This window comes from Lepisosteus platostomus, chromosome 15 (genome assembly GCF_059453375.1).
Source record: "Lepisosteus platostomus isolate fLepPlt1 chromosome 15, fLepPlt1.hap1, whole genome shotgun sequence".
NCBI classification, from domain to species: Eukaryota; Metazoa; Chordata; class Actinopteri; order Semionotiformes; family Lepisosteidae; genus Lepisosteus; species Lepisosteus platostomus.
Genome location: NC_142625.1, coordinates 24228784 through 24249784, shown reverse-complemented (window position 1 = coordinate 24249784; position 21001 = coordinate 24228784).

Genomic DNA, 21001 nt, shown 5'->3' with positions numbered 1-21001 from the left:
GGCTATTTTTTATGTTAGGCCTCGGGGTTTCAATTCACCTTAAAAAGGTCAAAGAGCTTGATAACAATCAAAATGGGAGGAATAGCAGACTGTACACTCACTATGATCACAAGTATTTAAAAGTACCCCATCGTTTATGCATAGCTAAGGTTTTAATTCACCGGTACATCATGACAGCTGCGTGAAATAGCCAGTACCTGGAAGCTAGGATCTATCACGTCTATGCTTTTAGTAGCAACATTAAATTAGATTTTTACAGGTTTCAAACCATCAAATATGCAGTACATTGTAGCTTTAATCCCTCTAGAGATTCAGTGTGAGCACAAACCAGATACAAGATAATAAATCTGGCGTGTAACTGCTGACAAAATTATGGTTGCATCATTTCACTCACATATGTTATAGAGAGCCTTTTCTTTGTGAACAAAATCTGAAGGTCTTCACATAGTACTGCTGTATGTTTCCGAAAGGCGTTACAAGCTGTTTGGACCCACGTCATCGTCGGCTGGGGCTGGACAACTGTGAAATACAGTAGCAGCAATGCTTTGGGTCTTAATTGGGCTATTATATTGTGACATATCCCAATTTTTGCAGTCCTTACACAATTGCTGGATTAAATGCAAAAAGTAAACACATTGAAACAATAAATACTTTTTTTGCACCCCCTGAAGCATAACAGTTTTAAGCCTTGCATTTGAGAGGTGTTTATTCTTAGTGGGGTGTCAGTTTGGGGTTTGTGCAGTAGAAGATATGTGGATTGTTTGTGGCTGGACAGAACTGAATCTGTTTTAGAAGTCAGCTCGTTTGGCCGTTCAGCTCCAGGCTGTTTTAATTAAGGAGAAACTGAATCTTTGATTATCCAGGAGGATTGATCGGAGAGATAATTACCATTGTAAAACATGGAAGGCAGAGTGCATGGGGTGCTAGCCCGCCATAGCTGGGACTGCAGTCTTCCCCAGGAGCGGAGCCCTAAAGCGGTCTTTGTCAGAGTTCAGAAATCTCAGGAAAAATTAGGATAGCTGAATTAGTTTGGCTGATACTTTAATCCCACGCAATTTATATTTGCTTTGCACTTCTACAGCAGAGCATTGCTCTTTTATTGGAGCAATGTGAATGCACTCTGCACAAGGGCACAACAACAGCTCTCCTTCCACAGTTTGGACCCACAACCTTCCAATTAGGAGCAACCCTGCACACTGCAGCCACTGTTTAATTTGATCACCATTATTCTTATAACGAGCCGAGGCTGTGATACAATCAAACGGCAATAATTAATTTCAAGAATAACCTATAATGTAGGATTTTTTTAAAATGAAAGCTTATTACAATAATGATGATTAATCTGGGGGAAATAATCTTTTATTGCTTCTACAACTTCCTGGTGTATGAGGATATTTAATAATCAGTTGATTTATTGTGACATTTTGGTTCAGCAGTTTTACCTCTAAAATTACCACCAGCAGATGGTGTTGTTATGGCCAGTGAGCACATGAGTATGTCCTTTTTTATAGCCTGCTGTCATGCACTTTTTATTTTACCACAGGAGGGCGCCATGCTGTTTCTTTTGTAGGCTCTAAGAAACTTGTCTCAACAGGGCCTGGGACGGTGCGGTCAGAGATCATTTCTGCGTAGTGTAGTGCTCACCGTGGTGGTTACACAGCCTGCGGTTGTAGGTGTAGACTGACCAGGTGTTGAGAAGACAATAAAATGAGTTCACATAGTTTGTATTATTATTATTAATGTGTAATTCACATTCATTTAAAATTCATTTATTTCACTGGTTGGAAATCAAGTGTGCTGGACTTTATACTACTGTTACAAACCTTGGTTGTCTCCCCAGAAATTACTTTTTGTCTCGGATGAAGAGCCTTGTGTGCTCATAGTACAGTATGTACTGTAGTGCAGCACAGACCCCTGAAGAGGTTCAACAGTCCAAATGTTGTGATTGTTCTTTCTAATCTTCAGAGTGAAATGAACTTCCACCTGTCCCTTGACAGCCAGAGGAGTTCTGCACTCATACAGTTTACACGTCTAGTAAATGCGATGGCTTGTTAATACAGATATATCTATATTAAGAAGCAGCCACAGAAGCATTAACTAAAAACACGGGGTATATAAAAATATACAGATATAAGACTGTGTGAAGTATACCATACATAACCGTTTGTAAAAAGTAATTGAAACATGTAATGTGAGAGTTTGAGAGTGAGCTGGACCAATCAGACTAAAGGTGACTGAACACTTGGTGGAGGGCAGTTTTAAATAAAACCGAACTTCAAGAAAAACTCTTGTTTTATATAAAGACAGGACAGGGGTATTCTGCGGGAATAATTGTAGATAGTACATTTCAGTGCAAAACACTGTATTACACTTCAATTTGTAGAATGAATGTGAGATTTATTTCTTCAGTTCAGATGCAAAGCTAATCTATTTAAAAACCAGAAACATCTTGTCAGCCCTTCGATGAAGCCGGGGTTTATCGGTGTCGGAGAGACTGGGGCCTACTTGTGCTGTGTGACCCAGGAACAGGAATTCAGCAGAAGGATTGACATTAAATCCAGGTTAGAAACAAGCTATACAGCCACAGTGAGTTGTACTTTTTGTCTTCAAAATCTAAGTATGATTCACAATCGCTCATACCTTAATGCTGACTGTTGTTTTGTGTGTTAAACATCTCTGCTCATTGCGATTAGCTGAAGACATCGACAGCAGTGATCATCATTATCCAAATGATGATCACTGCTATCACTGCTTTTTACAGCTAAGAGGCTGCAATTAATTAAGAATAAAACTGATTCTTTACACTTGACTAAAACCAGTCTTAAGTACTGATTTTACTCAAGTGCAAAGAATCAGTTTTATTCTTAATTAACGGCAGCTTCTTAGCTGTAAAATGCCTTGCCTCTTTTCCTTTGCTGTTAAATTGAATGAAGAAATAACGCATGATCCTGAAATAAGAAACCGTGCTAACCACACAAAAAAAATGTTCTGACGCCGAGGCTCTCCCAAATAAGGCACCCTGTGGTGTGTTTACGCATTATTCACGAGCTGTCTTGGGGAAGGCTGGTGCTGTCATCTCTTTGATCACATTCCTCGATGCAGGCCTCACAGGGCGTTTAGCAATCACCTGTGCTTCCGCGGTGGCGAGAGAGCAGCTGGGGGATGCACAGCAGACTCCAGGGAAGGGAGCAGGGTTTGAAGATTCAGATTCCACATTGTTCCCAGGTCAGGCCCAGCAGGTCCTGGCTGGGCGAGGACAGCCCAGTGCTCTCACTGGACAGCAGCGCACACCGTTCAATTGCTTACAGCTGTTCTACTGGGAGATCTCTGGACTGCAGAGGCTCGCAGCCCTGGCCCCAGTGCCCCACACCCCTGCCGGTTTTCAGTCCATCCCCTCCTTCTCAGATAATTGCTGTCTTAATCGATCTAAGGAGTTGTTTGCATTGTGTTTCCAGTCGCAAGTTTGGGATTTCGTCTCACTAACAAAATACAACAACAGTTAAGGCTCCAACGTACCAAAGACCTGGGAACAAACAGTTCCACTCAGTCTAATTATTATTAAGTCAATTAAGGGTTTGATTGTGAAACTGAGGGCTCGATTGGTAGGTAGGTGGGTCACCAGAACCAGGACTGGGAGCCACTGCTTTAGGTGGAGGGGAAAAAAAAAGAATCCTGTCTCAGGGAAAGGTCAATGTGTTGAGAATCCCTGTTTCAGTTTCACCATTCAGTCTGCCTCCAAATCTCCCATTAGCTTTGATGAATTACTCTGCAGCAATTAGACCTGTACAATGAATGTATCCACTGGCATTTAAAAAAAAAATAGACCTCAAGATTCAAATAAAGGCTCAATGAAAAAGCACTTCTGTGTCAGCATTAAAGTTTTAATTTGACACAGCTCATCTGACTGGACAGAAATGTGACATGAAAGACACTTTGAATTACTTCTCCCTCCCAATCACCCTCTCCTCACAGAGACCTAATTTGTTGTAGAAGGGAAATAATGAACACTTCAAGATGCAAATCTCTTTATAGCTGTTAGTGATTTAAATTGAAATGTGTTTACTTTAATATTACATTTCAATTTAAATCAGCGCAGAGTGATGCTAAAATAACCGATAGATCCCTCCGAAATGCGTCCTTTAATACAACCCTCGTTCTGTAGAGTCGCAGTCTCGCAGTTCGTGAAACACACGTGAACACACGTGGCTTTTTGGTCAATTTAGTAAGTTAATTGGTTCAAATTAATTCTGAAATGGCCACCTCTGGTCTTTGTGAGCTACGGGGTGTTGGTGTTCTTATTTCAAACGATTCCCTAAAATAATTAAAACGCACTGCCTGCTTACAGCAAGAGGCTGAAACAAAAGTTGTTTTGAAACTGCTGATTAAAAGGAGAAGCGGTTCTCGGGGACCAGGGCTGGTAAGACATATATATATATATTCTCCCGACAGTGTTACAGTCTTTCTTTATTCGTGCAAGTGATTTGTAAAGATACCTTTCGCCTTCCCCCTGGCGTAAAGGTCTTCATTGTGGCGCATTGCAGTACACGTGCGCACGCAGGTCTGGTGGGGGGATAAACTGAAGAACAGTTCAACTACACTTTTATCGTTTTATTATTTTGCCTTAGTCGTTTTGGCCCTAGTAGCAGCTGCGGGGGCGGTACTGTTGTCTTAGTTAAGAGCGTTATTTTTTTTTGTCCGCCAACGATGTAGGAATAAACTGCATTTGGAGGGCGCTCCTAAGGAAAAACAGTAAAACGTTGAAAAATCGCTTCCTGCCCCCCGTGATGTTTCAGACTTGCGGAAGGGTACCAAAGTGGTATCAGGAATACCGCACGCCTCGTATCCCCTCTTCTGGGGAGAACCAGCTGTCCTAAAAGTGACTTGGGCCGCATGTAAATCGGACACTAACTTTTTATAGCTGCGGAAGGGATAAAAACCACTCTGTAAAGTGATTATTGATTTTTCCGCGTTGCCTTGATTCATTCAGCGCCGTGGCGTTTCCAAATGTAGGCTAATTTATTTAATTTAATTTGATTTAATTTCTTTCGTTGAGAGCGTGATTTTTTTTTTCCTTCCTCCCCCGAGTGTTCGCGAGCACGGCGGAACCTCGGGAACGAGTGGGTGGGAGGAATGGGACTGGAACTGGGGGGGCGAGGCGGTGGGAGGAATGGGACTGGGACAGACCCGTCCTGTCTCCGGTTAGACCCCGTGGCCTGGGGGTGAGAGACAGGATTCTCAAACTCATTACAGCCGGTGCTGAACGGGGCAGATCCATTCGCTGTTGGAGTGGCAGTGTGTTATTTTATTGAATGAAGTGAGTAAAGACCACCACGTTCAAAGAGTCTAAGGAGTGGACCACAGTCGCTATGGTGTCTTCACACCCAGGACCACAGGGGAAGTCGCAGTGTTTGGATTATTCTGTGGAGGTTTCTTTGTTTTCCTTGGAAGTCTGAATGTATCAATGAGGGGATGTTCCCAAACGCAACATCTTTTAAGGAATTTCTTTTTAACTAGCTGGACTCTGGAAGGGGTCAGCTTGTCTGGGCAGCTCGTTAGATCATATCATACCTGAACGTGCATTCCTGTCCTTGTCAATTAAAAACAATTTGTGAGATTGCTCACAGTTCAATGAGCTCCACTTGACTTGAAATTTACCACAGCTTATGCGTCCTTTTTTTAAAAAAAAAATCTGAGCAGGTTCAAAAGCCAATTTGCTAACGGCCATCCATGACATGTACAAATACTGTTTAACACAGGACACCTATTGTATCTGGGCCACTGTTGCCCGTGTGATGCGACAAAGTCCTTCACTGCTGTTTCGCAGGGGTCTGATGGAGAAAGCAATTAGGTTTTCAGAACATATACAGTACAGTGAGCAAGCTGTGCCAGGAGGCCAAGTGGGGTTTCATGAAGTGTAGTGAAAGCGCTTGAGTGTCAAGAGGCTCCATGGGAGGATTCGGGTCAGCCCGCTTGGCTAAGGGCCAGCTTCCTGGCCACAGGACGGGGAGCCTGGGATCGCCGTGTGGAGTGAGGTGTGACCCCAGGATCCTGCAGCTGCACAGGCGCAAAAGCATTGGAGGACGGGAGCAAAAGACGAACGCGAAGTAAAAAGATGGTTTTTGTTTCTAATTCTAGGGGAAGTGGTTCCAAGTTAGAGCAGCTGAGGTGAAAGCACACACCCACCCACCGTGACACCCATGTGCTGTATCGAGAGTATCGAGAGACTGGACAGTGTCGGTTCTCCTACCGCTCATCTTGGAGGGGTCTCGGAAGACGGCCACCCCGATCCCTCTGGGTCTGGGTTTTCCTTCAGTAATGTTGTACAGTATTGGCTCATGGCTGCTGTTGCCGACCGGTCTGAGTGATCTACAGTGCATCAGTGGGGAAACTTAATTAAACCAGCAGGCAGAGACATTTTCCCTCTCTTCCTTGTTCTTCAGACCTCCTTAATCTCGGAATCGGATGCCTTTCAGTCCTCCCTCTCCGTCTCCTGTGATGATTGGGCCACCCGGGCAGTCCCCAGAACTCTCCCGTGATTTGTGACAGACTGTCAGCTTCAAATCTCAATCACAGCCACAACGGCAATGGGAAATACTGTAAACTGGCAAATATCCCAGTGGTTTAGACCAAGTTGTGTAACTAGTGCTTGAGATGGCATTTTTCTTTTCTTTTTTCTTCCCCCTCTTCTCAAAACCATGCGACAATGACTGGTTGTGCTGTGTTTACAGCCAGCAACAAACGAGATATTCCCAGAGAAAGTGCCAGCTGGAGAAACACCACTGGTTTGGGTTATTTCCAGAACCATTTGACCCCAAACCAGGAGAGAACAAAAGTATGCATGCGCTGAAAATGAAAGGGGTTGGTGGCAAGTGAGGTTATTTGTTTTTGCTTTTGTTTTTAGTTTAGTCAGAGAAGACTTAGATCCTGCCTAACGGACTCTTTAGGTTTTCTGGACTCTGTCCTGTTCATTGCTTATGCCCCGCGGTAGTTTCTGCTGTACTGAGCAGCACATGGCTCGAGGTGTGAGGGGATACCGGGGGCGTCGAGCTGCAGGGAAACCGCTGCCAATGTGGCACGGTGACAACCACTTTAAATACTGCTGAGTCAAAACCACTGAGCAGGACCTTGGCATGCTGCCGCTGTAATCCTCTGGTCAGAGATGGTTTAATTATTAATCGCCGATGGTAATCAATACCAGAGTTTACAAGAATCTTTTCTTTGATTGGGGAATGTTTTGGCCGCAGAAACCTGCGCTATTCAGGAAGGGAAGATTCTAGCTGTAGAAGATGCTCGTTCGTGCATGCCATTGGAGGGGTGAGGAGATTTCTGTGAGTGAGATGAATAAACTGTGCACACTCAGATCTGGCATTTAAAACTTCTGCTGAAAACATGCCACCATGGCCGAAATGTGGGTCTTTGCTTTTGACTCCTGGGGCACTTTCAAGTCTAGGAATACTGTGCCAGGATTTATACAGGAACAACCTATTGTAACTGTATCAGAACTCTGCTTTCATCTCGTACTGTAAGTCACGATTTAGAAATTATGGATTTTAGCCAAGCGCTACAGGCACAGTACAACAGAGTGACCATTGCCAGGGCTGTAAAAGCAGATAGTTGGTGAGTGGTGCAGGTCTGTGTCATTATTTAGGCTGAACTTTTCTTATTGCCTCTTAACTGAAGTGCCATTCTCTCTTGGACATAAGGCAAGCTTAGTTTTCCAGCAGTCATTTACTCTGAATCATAGCTAAATGTCTGGACCTCTGTTCCTAATGACTCAGACAGGAATCGTCTCCATTTTAAACACTCTGTCAGCTAAACCCCCTCTCAGCACACGTCAGGACTGAAAATCCAGTCTGAAGGCAAATGTAGACTAGTATGGAGAGGAAGATGTTTGGCACATTAAAACAATTTCAATTTAGGCTCTTTCAGGGGTTTATTTAGCGACGAAATTGGTGAATCACATTATCTGCTAGAAGCTGGATTTAAGAAATATTTATATGTGACAAACAGGAATTCAGAAGAAACTGTAAAGAGATCTGTATTCTTAGTGGCATTTCTACTTCCTCAATACCAAAGCAACAAAATGCAGAACAAGTGTAACAACACACCTGTTTCAGTGAAAGCACGTAGCCTAAAGCAACAGTAAAGCATCTGTTACTGTGTATCCAAGGACAGTTTATTTCAACAGCAGGAAATCAGCACAGAGTGTTCCCCTCCAGCCCATAAGCTGTGGGAGTCTGAAGAGTAGCAGTCTCATGTGAATCATTGATATCCATCACAGAACATACCGGCCAATCGCAGCACAATATGTGATGTATTAGAACTTGGATTTGAAAAAATGTCTTATTACAGTAATAACTATGGTGGCACATTGGTTAGCACTGCTAACCTGGTTTCAGTTCTGCACCTTGGTTGCTGTCTGCGAGGAGTTTGTATATTCTCCCCTTGTTTGTGTGGGTTTCCTCCCAGCCCAAAGACATACTGTACCGGTAGGCTAATCAGCTTCTGAGAAAAATGGGTAGGTTTGTCTGCCCTGCCCTGAATAACTGATAGATATTCTTAATGGGAAGTGTTGTTGTTGTTGTTGTTATTTCTGTCTGAAATAGTGTACAGTCCCAAGCTGGAGTCAGACAGGAGTGGGGAAAGCAACAGATCCCTGCTGCAGGCTGAAGTGACAAAGCAGTAATTAAGATCAAATGAGAACCTAAACAAACTGTTTCACCAAGGCATTAGTTGGGCTTAGTCAATAAAATGATTTATACGCTGTAGCAGAACAAACAGTAATGTGCAAAGATAATAAGTTTCGTGAATACAAATTATCACGCAGCGAGAGCCCCCAATGAAAAGTTGGGATCGGTTTCAGATATACATATATACAATATACTATATACAGATATTAATCTAGGACCTTAAATGAGATTTTTCACTTCATTTGCATGGCAGGAGGGAGAGGTTTAACCAACTGTGGGAATGCAGTTTTGAGTTCTGAAGCTAGAGTGAAATGTTTAGTAACATTATATCATCACATGTCTGTGTGGGTTGATGCATTGAGCTGGGGTGAGGAAAGCAAGCGTCTCTCTGTCCTGTCTGTTATTGTGGCTTTTCCTAAATATCCGTCATACACTGCACATGTGCTTACACCGTGTGTTCTTGCTGATATAAAGATGCTGAGCTTTCCAATGCACGTGTGACCTTTTCTTTACTCGTCGCAATCTCTATCTGAGCAGAAGTCATGTATGACAACGCACCGTTCCACGCATCTGAGCCTTTTCTTGTACCGCTCTGTGTTCACACGCCACGTTCAACAGTGTCATGCAACTTTTATGAAACTGCCTCTTCAGGTCAAACGGTAACAGATGTAAGATCCAGCCTGGGCAGAGGTAAACTTTTCTCTTGTTTCACTCTCTAAGGATTTGACAGATGTACATTTTTTTTTTTACATTAGCAGGGAAGGAACACAGTATTTATGTGGCCTCAGACGTGAACTAGATTGTTGCTTTGTTGTCTTCCAGTTCATCCTGTATGGTACAGTAACAGTATCTCGGTTACCTTCGATAGCAATCAGCTGGGTCTCTGTCTGCAGGTACGGTACAGCAGACAGCCTTTACTCCCAGCAGCAGACAACAGAAGGCATAATAGATTCAAAGCCCATCACCCCTTACTTCCTAGCAGAGAAGCCCAGAGGGAGAGAATAATGATTTTACTCCATCAAGGTTAAATTGGACATCTGATTCTTAGCTGTGTAAAACAGGCCCGTGATCCTGGGCTCATTTATTGTGTGGGGGATTTTTTTTTTCTTTTTTGTTTTGTTTTGTGCCAGAGGGACAGTTTAGAGGGGAAGGAAATTGTTAGTTCCTGGGGACCACGATAAAACAGTTTATTGTATTTATGAAAAGATTGACAAGAAGTTTGATTGTGCGACACAGAGAATTACTTAAACCTGTCGTGCTTCCAATGGACTGGAAACAGCATGCGGTAACTGGAGACTTATGGGCTTTGAAGCAGCTGTGGTACCCAGGAATTGAAAAGGGAAGGGAAGAAATGTGCAGTGATTTTCACTTTAGCTCTTTATTGATTTTCCTCTGTTTGCTTTCTCTGGGGCGGCCTCGCTCGGAGCACACAGCACAGCAATGTTCAAGCTATCGTCTCTATTTAAGCAAAGCTTGGCTGACCTGTGCATGTTATCACTTGCCCGGCATCTCTGTTTTGGAAAGAGGAACTTCAAAACCTTGCATGAGGCTCTAATTGAACAAGTGTATTGGGTCTCCTCTGAGCTCTTGACTGGTAATGCCATCAGAATTGCTCTTGAGACAAACCTGGGTCCAATCAGCCCCGTACAGTACCATTCAGTTCAGTTCAGTCATTCATCTCTGTTCCAGCCTGGGCTTCACTGAGATCCAGATGTGGTTAAGGGTAAGGCTTTGTAGCCCTACATACTGTAGACCTCCATTTGAAGGAGAATTTCTTTTGCAAGTAACACAACTTCACATGGGGTTTGTAAAGAGTGTTCTGTAGTGCACCATAAAGGGTTCTGTGAAACACCCTTGAGATTTCCCTTTCTATAAAATAATGAAAAGATTGGGTTTGGACAAACATAATCGAATACATGAGTGAGCTGCAATTTGAAAACCTCATAATAACACAGCAGATTGATTTTATAGATGGAATAAACAATGCCAATATAGATATTCAAAGTAATCGACCAGGAATAGTACAGCTAGTAGTAGTAGTGATGGTAGTAATTAAAAATTAATACTATGTTCTTATTTATTTATTTTACTTTATGGATACTTGAAATTCAAGAATTTAAAACTCCAGGCATGAATGATTCTCAAAGCCTGATGACCTCATTGAAGTTTTCCAAAAATAAAATATGCACTTCTGGTAAAAAAAAAAGAAAGAAAAGTATGGTAATTTCCACTTCTTTATAATGTTACTTGTTAAGTAACTAGTTTGTCCCTTATTGTGTTTCCTTTCTTTCTGCAGACAGACAGCTGAGGCAAAGCTTTGTAAGAACTGCCACATTCAGGGTCATTAGAGACCAAAAGACCTCATATCTCCTTTTTCTCTGGCAATAGCTGTATGAAACACTGTTGTTAATTACACCGCCTCAATAAAGATGCTAGACATGTACATTAAGTTTATTTACAACTTTAATTGTCAGTGTAGTGGTCTTTGGGAGACTTTCACCAAAGAGAGACACTCACTGAGATAGCTCATTCTTATACAGCTTATCTCTGGGGCAGAAATGGCTGTCAGTGAGCAATGACTGCAGTTCATGTATTCACTCACATTTGGAATAATTTACGTTTAAACTCTAGATGTATCAATGAGTGCTATATTCGCACATTTGGCATAAAAAAGAGCTTAATTGATTTCCCTCTTAGCTCTGAGTGCTAATTTGAAGGTGCATTATCCTTTTGGAGTGGTAAGAGTCATTATCGTTCTGCGACAAGATTTTTTTCTTTTCTATTCTTGGGTGGCATTAATATATATATATAGAAAAAGTAGAGGCTTTAGAATCTCAGTAGCCCCTGGCTACTTAAATATTAACTGGGTTAATAAAGGCTCTGATAACAATGTCTTCCTAGTTTGTTGCTTGGTTGCCTGCTTTAGCTGTTTTTCTTCATTCCTATACCCAGTGTTGGTTCTGGATTATTACTCTCTCGCTCAGTAATCCAGCTTTAAAATACAGTACTCATGCACTTAACTGGAAAATTAGAAAGTTAATAAACTATAACTGTAAGCCTCTGTAACATTCTGTAAAGTATTACAACACCTACATTCCAAAACAGAATTCTATAGAATTACAGGTTCTTTCCAAACAGAATGACTTACAGTATTTTTTTTGTCGTTGTATATCTAGTGATTGGCTGGTGTCTAGTCCTGGGTTTCTCCTGCCTTGTGTGCATCAGTTGCTGGGATAAGCTCCATCTCCCCCACTACTCTGTAAAGCAGTTAGAGGATTTGTCGCTTATGCATGACTTCGGTTTGTCTGTTACTAACTGAAGCCTTTATCCAAAGACCCTTAATATTCAAAAAGCGTACAGAACTGTAAAACTTTTCAAAGGTTTTGTCTGAAATGGTGTCATTTCCTTGTCATTCTTGATGGTAAAGGTATGTTTCTGTGTGTGCAATAAACCCAGACTTCCCAGGACTGTATACTGAATTCTATATACACAATGGGTGGGAGAGTCCATTCACCCTGGTGTTAATTTCCCTCCCGGTGTCCTAGTTACACATTTCATAGACCCTCTCAAGACAAGATGCTTTGTCTGCCACAATTGTTTTAATTCCTGATCTAGAGTAAGCACTTCGTGTGTGTGTGTGAAGCAAGACCTTCCTTCCTCTGCTTGCAGGAGCAGTGTTGAGCCCAGAATCTCACACTCCGTTCGGCCGAGGGATCTCAGAGGGCCTGTGGAGTCTCAAAGGAGGAGAGGGGATGTGATACTGCCAACGGGCTCCCTTGATTTGGTCGTTGCGTCTTTGGTGCAGAAGCTGAGCCGCGAACTGCTGTGAGCAGTCTTGGCGTGCTGTCCCTTCAAGAGTGAAGTCCGTCAGCCGCATAGAGAGGTCCAGGGAGGGAGGCTGCTGTAGTTTACATGCAGACAGCATGGTGCTCTCTTGGACACATGCCCCTTAATGTTAAGTACCAGATAGCAGTTAAGAACCTTTTTAGCCACAGTTGATTCAAAGGCGATTTCCTCCATGTACAGCTGTGTCCTGTGCTTTTTTTTCTTGCCTAGGATTTAGGTAGTCTCCCAGAATGCAGGGAGGGGACTGCACTCAACCACATGAAAGATGCAAGAGAACGCGTGCGTTCACATGTGAACAAGATAAGCACTCGCTGCAGTCATGTGCGCTCAGTAGTGTAGGGGCGTCCCTTTTAAATGACAAGGAGCTCGGCTGGTTCTTTCCACAATCTTTGATGTTTAGAATTGATTCAAGCCCAGAAATCACAGAGTAAGGAGCAGTCTGCTTACCAGCCATCTTCTCTCCAGGGACAGTTCTCGATTTGTTGCGAGAAAGTGGGCAAGTAGTAAGGCCCTGCCGCTGGCTGGCTTTTCCTTGGGCCTGTGGCGGCGGGTGCAACTCGCTCCACATTTGTGCCTTTGCATTGCCCTGACGTTGCAGTCTTTCGCGATGGCTGCCTGGTTTCCACGGAATTGATTCTCGGATCTTGATTGTAACTCACAGAGCTCTGCCTGGGGAACACTCTTGTGTGGCACAAAGATAAAAAGTTAAAGTGTTCGAAAAGACAAGCCATAAAGTATTTTAATTACACGTTTCGTCATCCAGCTACCACCCTGCTCAGCCTGGATCTCCACACACAAGATGTCTCTTTTTATTGAGATGTATTTATGTGAATAAATGTGTCATAAAATAAATGCATGTCGGAGCCGTGCTTCTGATGTTTAAATCTGTTTGCAGTGTTCTGGCATGCAGTATGGTAGACTAAAGTGAACCTTTTATTTTTACTTTTTCTATTACTCTCTTTGCTGTTAAAAGAACATCTGACGTCTCTCCAGATGGAGAGGGATAAAAATGAGCATTCCTAACTTGCAAATCCATTCACACTCTCCTACAAGAAGCCGCTGTCTTTTGTAAGGCTTTGCTTCTCATGTACAGTATTACATTTTCATCTGGGAATTAAAGAGCTCAGCTTTCGTTGGACACCTGTGACAAAACTGAGTGATGAAATTCACTGGAAAGCATTTAACTTTGATCCCTTTGATCTGCTAAAGATATGACCAATGAACTGCTTCATAGGTGTGCTGTGTATAATTATATACACCAAAGAAACATTTGTGATGTTGTATATTAACAAGCCATCCCTGCCTTCTCAAAACCGATATGGTATAGAACAAGGAGTTTCTTAATAAAAGCATACTGACCCCTTCCTTTCTGTTTGATTGGCCTACCTGACATTTAAGGGCAGCTTGTTGAGGTCTAATTTTATTCACGGCGCTGCAGGTCATCGGAGTGGAATATAGAATGTGTAAAAGCGTCTCTCTTTGTGCTATTCATATCATTCCCGGTCACATTTCTCTAGAGAGAGGTTACCTCGAGCAGCTCAAGGACAAGCCAAACACTCAGGATCTGCCTGTGTGCATCTGTCTGAGGGGGTTGAGAAGCACACGGCGGCCTTTCAGACTCAAATTGCGGGAGTTGAATTGAGGTTTCAGCCTGGTTGGACTGTGTGAAGTTCCATTAACAGCCCGTTTATGAATGTTAGGGTGATGCTAGATTAGTACTCTCTTGGTAGTTTACAGTTCTGGGTCGGCCTATATTTCTCTGTGCCTGTCCTCCAAGTCTGTTTTGTCTGTCGGACTAGATGTCCGTCAGTCTCTAACCATGCTTCTGGGTGACTGAACCATATACACAGTGCATCTGTGTGGATCCAGTGGTTTAATTTTTGTCTGGGGCGGTTCTAACGAACCACCAGCCCACTATGAGTGGACTTAAATCTCAAAAATGTATTTAATTAATGATAGTTTTTGGTTCTTTTCCCCCAAAATAGCCTAATCTCAGTCTTTTGCAATCCTGATAGAAAGTTAATGCTTTTCTCAAATTTGAAGGTACACTGAATCATTATGGAACAAATAAGGTTGAATTAATGAGTGTTATTGTTGCTGTTTTTTTTAATAAATCAAAGCTGGGATCTGCAATCTTGGTCTTAGAGAGCCATGGGTACAATATGGGTAAAAAATAGTAACGTTTAAATAGTTTTGCAAGTCAAATGTTTGGGCTTTTATTTCTGGATATCTAAACTTCAAGAAATAACCTGAGACTCAACTTTCATGCTGTGAATAGGGTTTTCATACAGTCCTGCTGCTGGATAATGCAATTTATTATCGGAAATCTAGAGGGATTTACTGGAAGTTTAAAATATGACTTGCTAATCCTGGGTTTGGAGGAAGTATGTTTATATTTAGCAAGACAGAAGAAAAAGTGTTTTACCTGCCTCTTCTTCTGGATCTAAAAAAACGTCTAGATACATAACCATGTACGGCAAACGAAATATTTGTTTTGCTTTTTTTGTGGTGTAGTTTTAATTTTTTGTCATTGGCGTATTCTATTTTGAGCCCAGCTGACGTCGCTTCAGGAGACATCTGGTATTATTAGAAGCAGATTATATACAGCCTGTCTCTGCGGCCAGCATGCAGTTGTGTATTATGCTGTGCCATAAACTCGACAACAATGTCTTAAATTTCAACCTCCAAAACAAAAGAAGACACATTTTACCCCTTCCACACTCCATCTACATTCTTCCCGATTTCATTTTCACTTTGAAAAATGCATCACCACAGCATAGAGAGCCGCTTTCTTCAGCTTGACCGCAATACAACAGTTTTCTCAAATAATTCTCCCAGAATTCAGATGGACAGTTATGTTGCAGAGACCAATGAAAAAATAAGGACTGACTGCCAATATATCAGTCGCGTCTCTATTCAGTGACCAGTTTGTAAAACACACATCAGAAATCTAGTTCAAATTTTAAGAAATAACTGTGCATCCAAAACTGGTCTCATAACCTACATCAGAGCATAAGATCACCTTTACTCCAAAATGCTCTGAATTGCACAACACTTCCCTCAAGTGTCATTGGAAAGTTACCTTAGCGCTGCTGTGATATTTTATGTTATCATCAAATTATTTTTAGTTCACTAATGCTTAATTAATTGTTATGAAATTAAATTAACAGTCAATTACAGCCTCACATCTAAACTTCAGCATTGCAATAAGTATGCTTCACAATCATACACTTCCACATGTGAAAGCTGCAGAGGGCTAATTGAGGTTAATTAATAATTAATATAACTTAAAGTAAAATGCATTAGAGATATTAATTAAAACCTATTATTTAGGGAGATAATAATTATGTTGCTGTAAACTCAATCTCAGAAGCCCCTCTATCATTGCAAGCTTTATTTTTGTCAGTGACTTGCACAGAAGGACCAGTTTTCCTATAGTATGAGGAGTCCGTAAAAATATATTAGTTAATGAGTAATGGTGCTCTCATTTGGTGGATCATACTGTATGTAGCATTGCAAAATATATTTTGTGTTTAGGATAAACACCTTGGTTTGAACTAAAAGTGTACTGGTGATATCTGTGCATCTTAAAATGATATGCTATTAATTTAATGCATGTGCACTCCCTTCTATATCTATTACAATGCAAACATCCCTTTAAAGGAATAATAATAATATAAAATATTTTTCAGAGTGACAATATTGCATGACATCTCTAAATCAGGTAAGAACATAAGAAAAGTTCTTGCACAATCAAGAGGAAGCTGTTTAGCCCATATAGCCTGTTTTGTTAACAGTTACTTGATCCTGGGATCTCACCCAGCTCTTTCCTGAAAGAAGCTAGGGTATCGGCTACAACAGCATGCCTGGGTAGCTTGTTCCAGTCTCACAACCCTTAGAGTAGAGAAGTGCCTCTTGTTCTCAGTTTTAAATGCACCTACTGTAGATTCCACCCATGTGCTGGGTGGAATCCAGTGGATATTTTGGAAGAGCATTAAGAAGTCAAGAGCCACAAAACTGTTGCTGACAGGTCAAGAGCTCTGCATGTGGGAGATCTTTGTCTTAAGAACAAAATGGTATTCAAATGGGATTCCACACAACTACACCTGCTCCGACGCACTGGGGTCTTCATTTGCCCAGCTGGTGTCTCGCAGCGCGTAAAACGGAGAAGGGCTCTGCACGTTGCATGTTTCAGGGTGAGAGTGTGCGCTGTCCTCACCTCCCCAGTCTCCCCTCTGTTGTGCTGCCACCGGTACTGAGATGATTAACAACTGCAGATTCTAAATTGGATCTTTATGAGGGCGGGGAAAAAACAGAACAAGTGACTTTCAAATTCTTTCAAAAAGATGATTTATGTATGAATTGAAGAAACCCTCTGAAAAATAATCAGCATTTGTAAATTACTTGGGCCTGCAGTGTACAATATAGATAAGAGCCACCAGCTTTCTGAGGCGTTTTAGAAAGGGCTATCTACAGATTCAAGTTTTATTCAAAATGAGCTGTCATTTGGGTTGGTTTCACTGGTTTTGACATGTTTAAGGGGATGCAGAAGGAATAAGTGGAGTTGGCTGGGCTGTATTCTGTGGAGGGTTCTCTGGAGGGTTAATTCTGCCCCCGAGTGGCACCGGCTACAGAGCAGGAGTGGCGTTATAATGGTTTCGGTGGCAGAGGGCCTACAGTGGCAGGCTGCCAGGCAGGAGGAGCGCAGCGCAGCACAGCGCGGCGCAAGGAAACATATCACTTGTATGATCGGCGAAATCATCGAGCTCAATGACAGATTTGCCCTCTGGGGCCATATTTCACAGGAAAAGAAAGATGCAGCCAGCCCATTATATTTATTGGTAATTTTTATCAAGGGGATGTCAGTGGAACCCAGTAAGAAAGAGGGATCTGTGTTCCCTATGATTTCATTTATCTTTAAAATGTGTTAATGTAGGAATAGAGACGGAGGTCTTTGAATCCTTTGGCCTCAGGGGGTTAAGATCTTTAGAGGAGGTGGAAGGCAGCAGTTCACATAATTCATTTTTGTCTTTTTCTAAAATAATGTGTCTGCTGCATAAGGGACTAGAGGATTTACCTTGAAAAATGTATTTCTATGCCGGTTTTGATAGGCTGGGGAAACACTAGAAAACCGAAACTTGGCAAAATAATATGACCTGCCAGCAGGAAGTCTGTCTCACGAGCGTGTCACAGGCACGGTTCGCGTGTCTTCTGGTGTGGGGTCCTCCCTTAACTGCTCTGCACGTTTTGTTAAAAGCAGAACAAGACGAAGAACAAAATACTTCAGGGAGAAACAAAAATGGTAGCTGTAAAGAAAAGGGAAATAAGGCAGGAAAGGGAGGGATTCGAACTTTGAAGATGAGAGAAATGTGACCCTCTTTAAAAATATATGGTGTATGTTTAGAATTTTGTTTGAGCTGCTGTGCAAACGTGGCTCCACACCGTGAAATAAAGTGGCACCTGTGACGATTAAATGCTTGACGGTTTTCAGTGCGTTTTCCGAAAAATGTACCCTGTGTGTCAGATTAATTACTCTGTTTTTTATTTCCAGTTCACAGCAGTACAGGGGTTTAATGACTGGTGTGATGACGCCTGACAATAATATATTCATTTGCATGGTTTCAAAAGCCAAATGACCTAGTTTCCTTCACAAATGGGATGTGTCTGTACTGTAAAGAAAACATTTTATATTTGAAACAAGCAGGAACTATTACAGAGAAATAGTATGAGGTCTTTGTCTTTGATTCTCGCTAAGCTGAGCTCATGAAGAATCAATTAGTTTATGTACAGCCATTAGGCATTTTGATATTAAAAACTTTTCCTGCTCATTGGTGCCGGAGACTAGGCACTAACTAATTGATTTATTTAATTATAGGAGACCTTGATGTCAAGTAATTAAGTTTTTCCACTTCTTTTGTTACATTAAATTGGACTGAATCCTTCAGTAGTTTCCCTCTGCTCTCTCGCCAGTAAGGTAGAAACAAGGAGAACAGTTTGAATTAAGCAGAGCCGTTTTCAGGTGGTGACTGCTGCTGAATAACAGGTTGTGTTTTGCTGTGAGCCAGTTGGCTCTTTGACAAAAACCTTTTTTGTCCATCTACTGAAAAAATTTGGTAGAAAGTAAAATATGCAGCTTGTGTAGCTTTCAGACTACAAGAAAAATGAATGGCCCTCAAACATTTTTTTTATTAATAATAATCTCAATATTTCTGTTGAGAGATCCAACTGTTTTGCTTCTTACTGTGAACTGGCATTATAACAATCCTTTTTAAGACCCCTACAGAAAAATTTATTGCATTTGTGACTTTGGTTTATGATTGCCAAGAGCTGAGTAATGACATCCTCAGCAGTGTATAATCACTGTCCTGCACTGCAATTAGATTCTCACACTGCTATCACCAGAGTATGCACTGCTTTTGAACAAAGCCTCTCCAACACAGTCGTTTTTTTTCTCCATAGATTTTTGCTTAGGTCGGCATGTATTACCACACACCAGTCTCCAGCACAGCGCGCTCCTGGTTTGATATTGACACAAAGAAAAATTATTAAGGCAAACAAAAGAATGAATGGAAGACCTTTTGCCCTGTGTTCTGGAAAAACCAAGTAAAAAATGTTTAATATTTAGCTGAAAGGAATATCTCAATGACAGTGATTGTGAAACAGCCTTAACAGCACCGACACTGTTTCACATGGGAAGTGTGAGCTTTTGACAGAAATGTCAGTTCTGCAGTCACTAATTTCTATGGTACTGGATATGTCTTGTTAATAATAATATGCTATTGTTTTTCAAAAATGCTTCTTGGAAAAAAATAATAAGATTATAATATGATAATAAGATCAAGACGAGCGTGTTTTGAATCTAACTGTAACTTAACTTAATCCAGAGCATGCTGAAATATTAAAACACGGGTTTTGGAGAAAATCTGCATTCTTGTTCGTTTGCTGAGGTTCTATAATCTGTCCCTCCAGTTAATAGGTTTATCCGAAAGAGATCATTTAGAAATGGACCCAGTGGTTCCACAGTGTGCATCTCCAATGCGAGAACGTGTAGTGTTCATGTTTGCTTGTCTATAGATCTGATGTAAAGTTATAAGAAGATGACACCAGGTTTACTTTTAAACTAATCATTGGTACATGGAAAAACCCCAGTGATTTCCTTTAACTCATTACTGCTGCATCAATTCTCATTACTGGAAGACTCGGGGAATCGCATGAGCCAACGGGCAACTCTGCCTTTGTATTCATCTATCTTGCACGAGGAAGGAGTGGAAAACTTTCATTTGCCAACCACTCACAAAGGCGGCTCTAGCTGCCAATTAAAGGTTCAGCCACCTTGAGCTCTTCCTTCTGCAATGACATGCGAGAACTTAATTTGTTTCGAGATGATACTGTATTACAGGTGTATTCAGTTATTTTTGTTAACATACTCACTGTACATAGTCATTTGACCTTTTGCAACACTCTACCACGTTTTTTTTTTTTTTGGTTTTGATCACCTTTGATACAGATGATCATATACACGACCTGTGGCCTGGATTGCTCATGAACAACTAATACATTCTGAGAGTATGATACTATATCTTTGTTTGGGGACACTTTAGTAATCATGAAGCTGAGGCTGGCAGTTGGACTGCTTTGTGAGTTCAGAATAAGGGGAGTTAAGAATAAGCTCCAAGGAGCCTATTATTGACTTTGTATTGACTACTATATTGACTATATATACTGTATACTGAGCATATACTATACACTGCCTGATGTGCCTTGGACAGTGTAGTGGACAATGCTGCAGCCTTGTACGAATTGGGAAACACAATCTGCCTCCCTTAAGCTGTTCAGTAGTTCCCTCCCTTCATGTGTGTTTATCACTATCCGTTCCAACCTGGGTGTCACAGGCCTCCCTCCTTTTCAAAGAGCAGACATCTGTCCCGCCTACTTAAAGAGATCGCTCCAGATTACAAGTCATTTCATCGAGTTTTAATTTGCATGGTTAATGTCTTCCTTTGGAATTGCGCGAAACCCGTGCCGTAATTAAAGGGCCTGTTTTACAGAGGGAACGTTGTGTGGAAGCAGCAATATTTAACGCGCAGCAACTGTTGAATTTCTTTTTAATTGAACTGCTAATCAGCAGGTTGCCCAGCCATCGTTCCAGAGTGGAAGAGCCTCTGGGGGTGGGGACGTTTCTGTTGGGTTTTATATTGCTCGTTAAAACGCAGCCTGTTAAGAACTTGGAAGTACAGTGCAAATGCATACAGTGCATTGTGAAGCTGCTTAACTTGTGTTTGCTTTGAACTTACCTGCTTTTAAGAAGGCCCCATAGGTGCGATAGAATTTTGAAATGTAGATGGTAGGTCAAGATAAAACAGTCTTGAAGGCTAAGCCAGTTCCATTTGGCCTTATAGCCCAATGCAGTATTTTACAGTAGCTAATCTTGGCCTGGCCAAGTAATGAGTGAATTGATGCCGAGT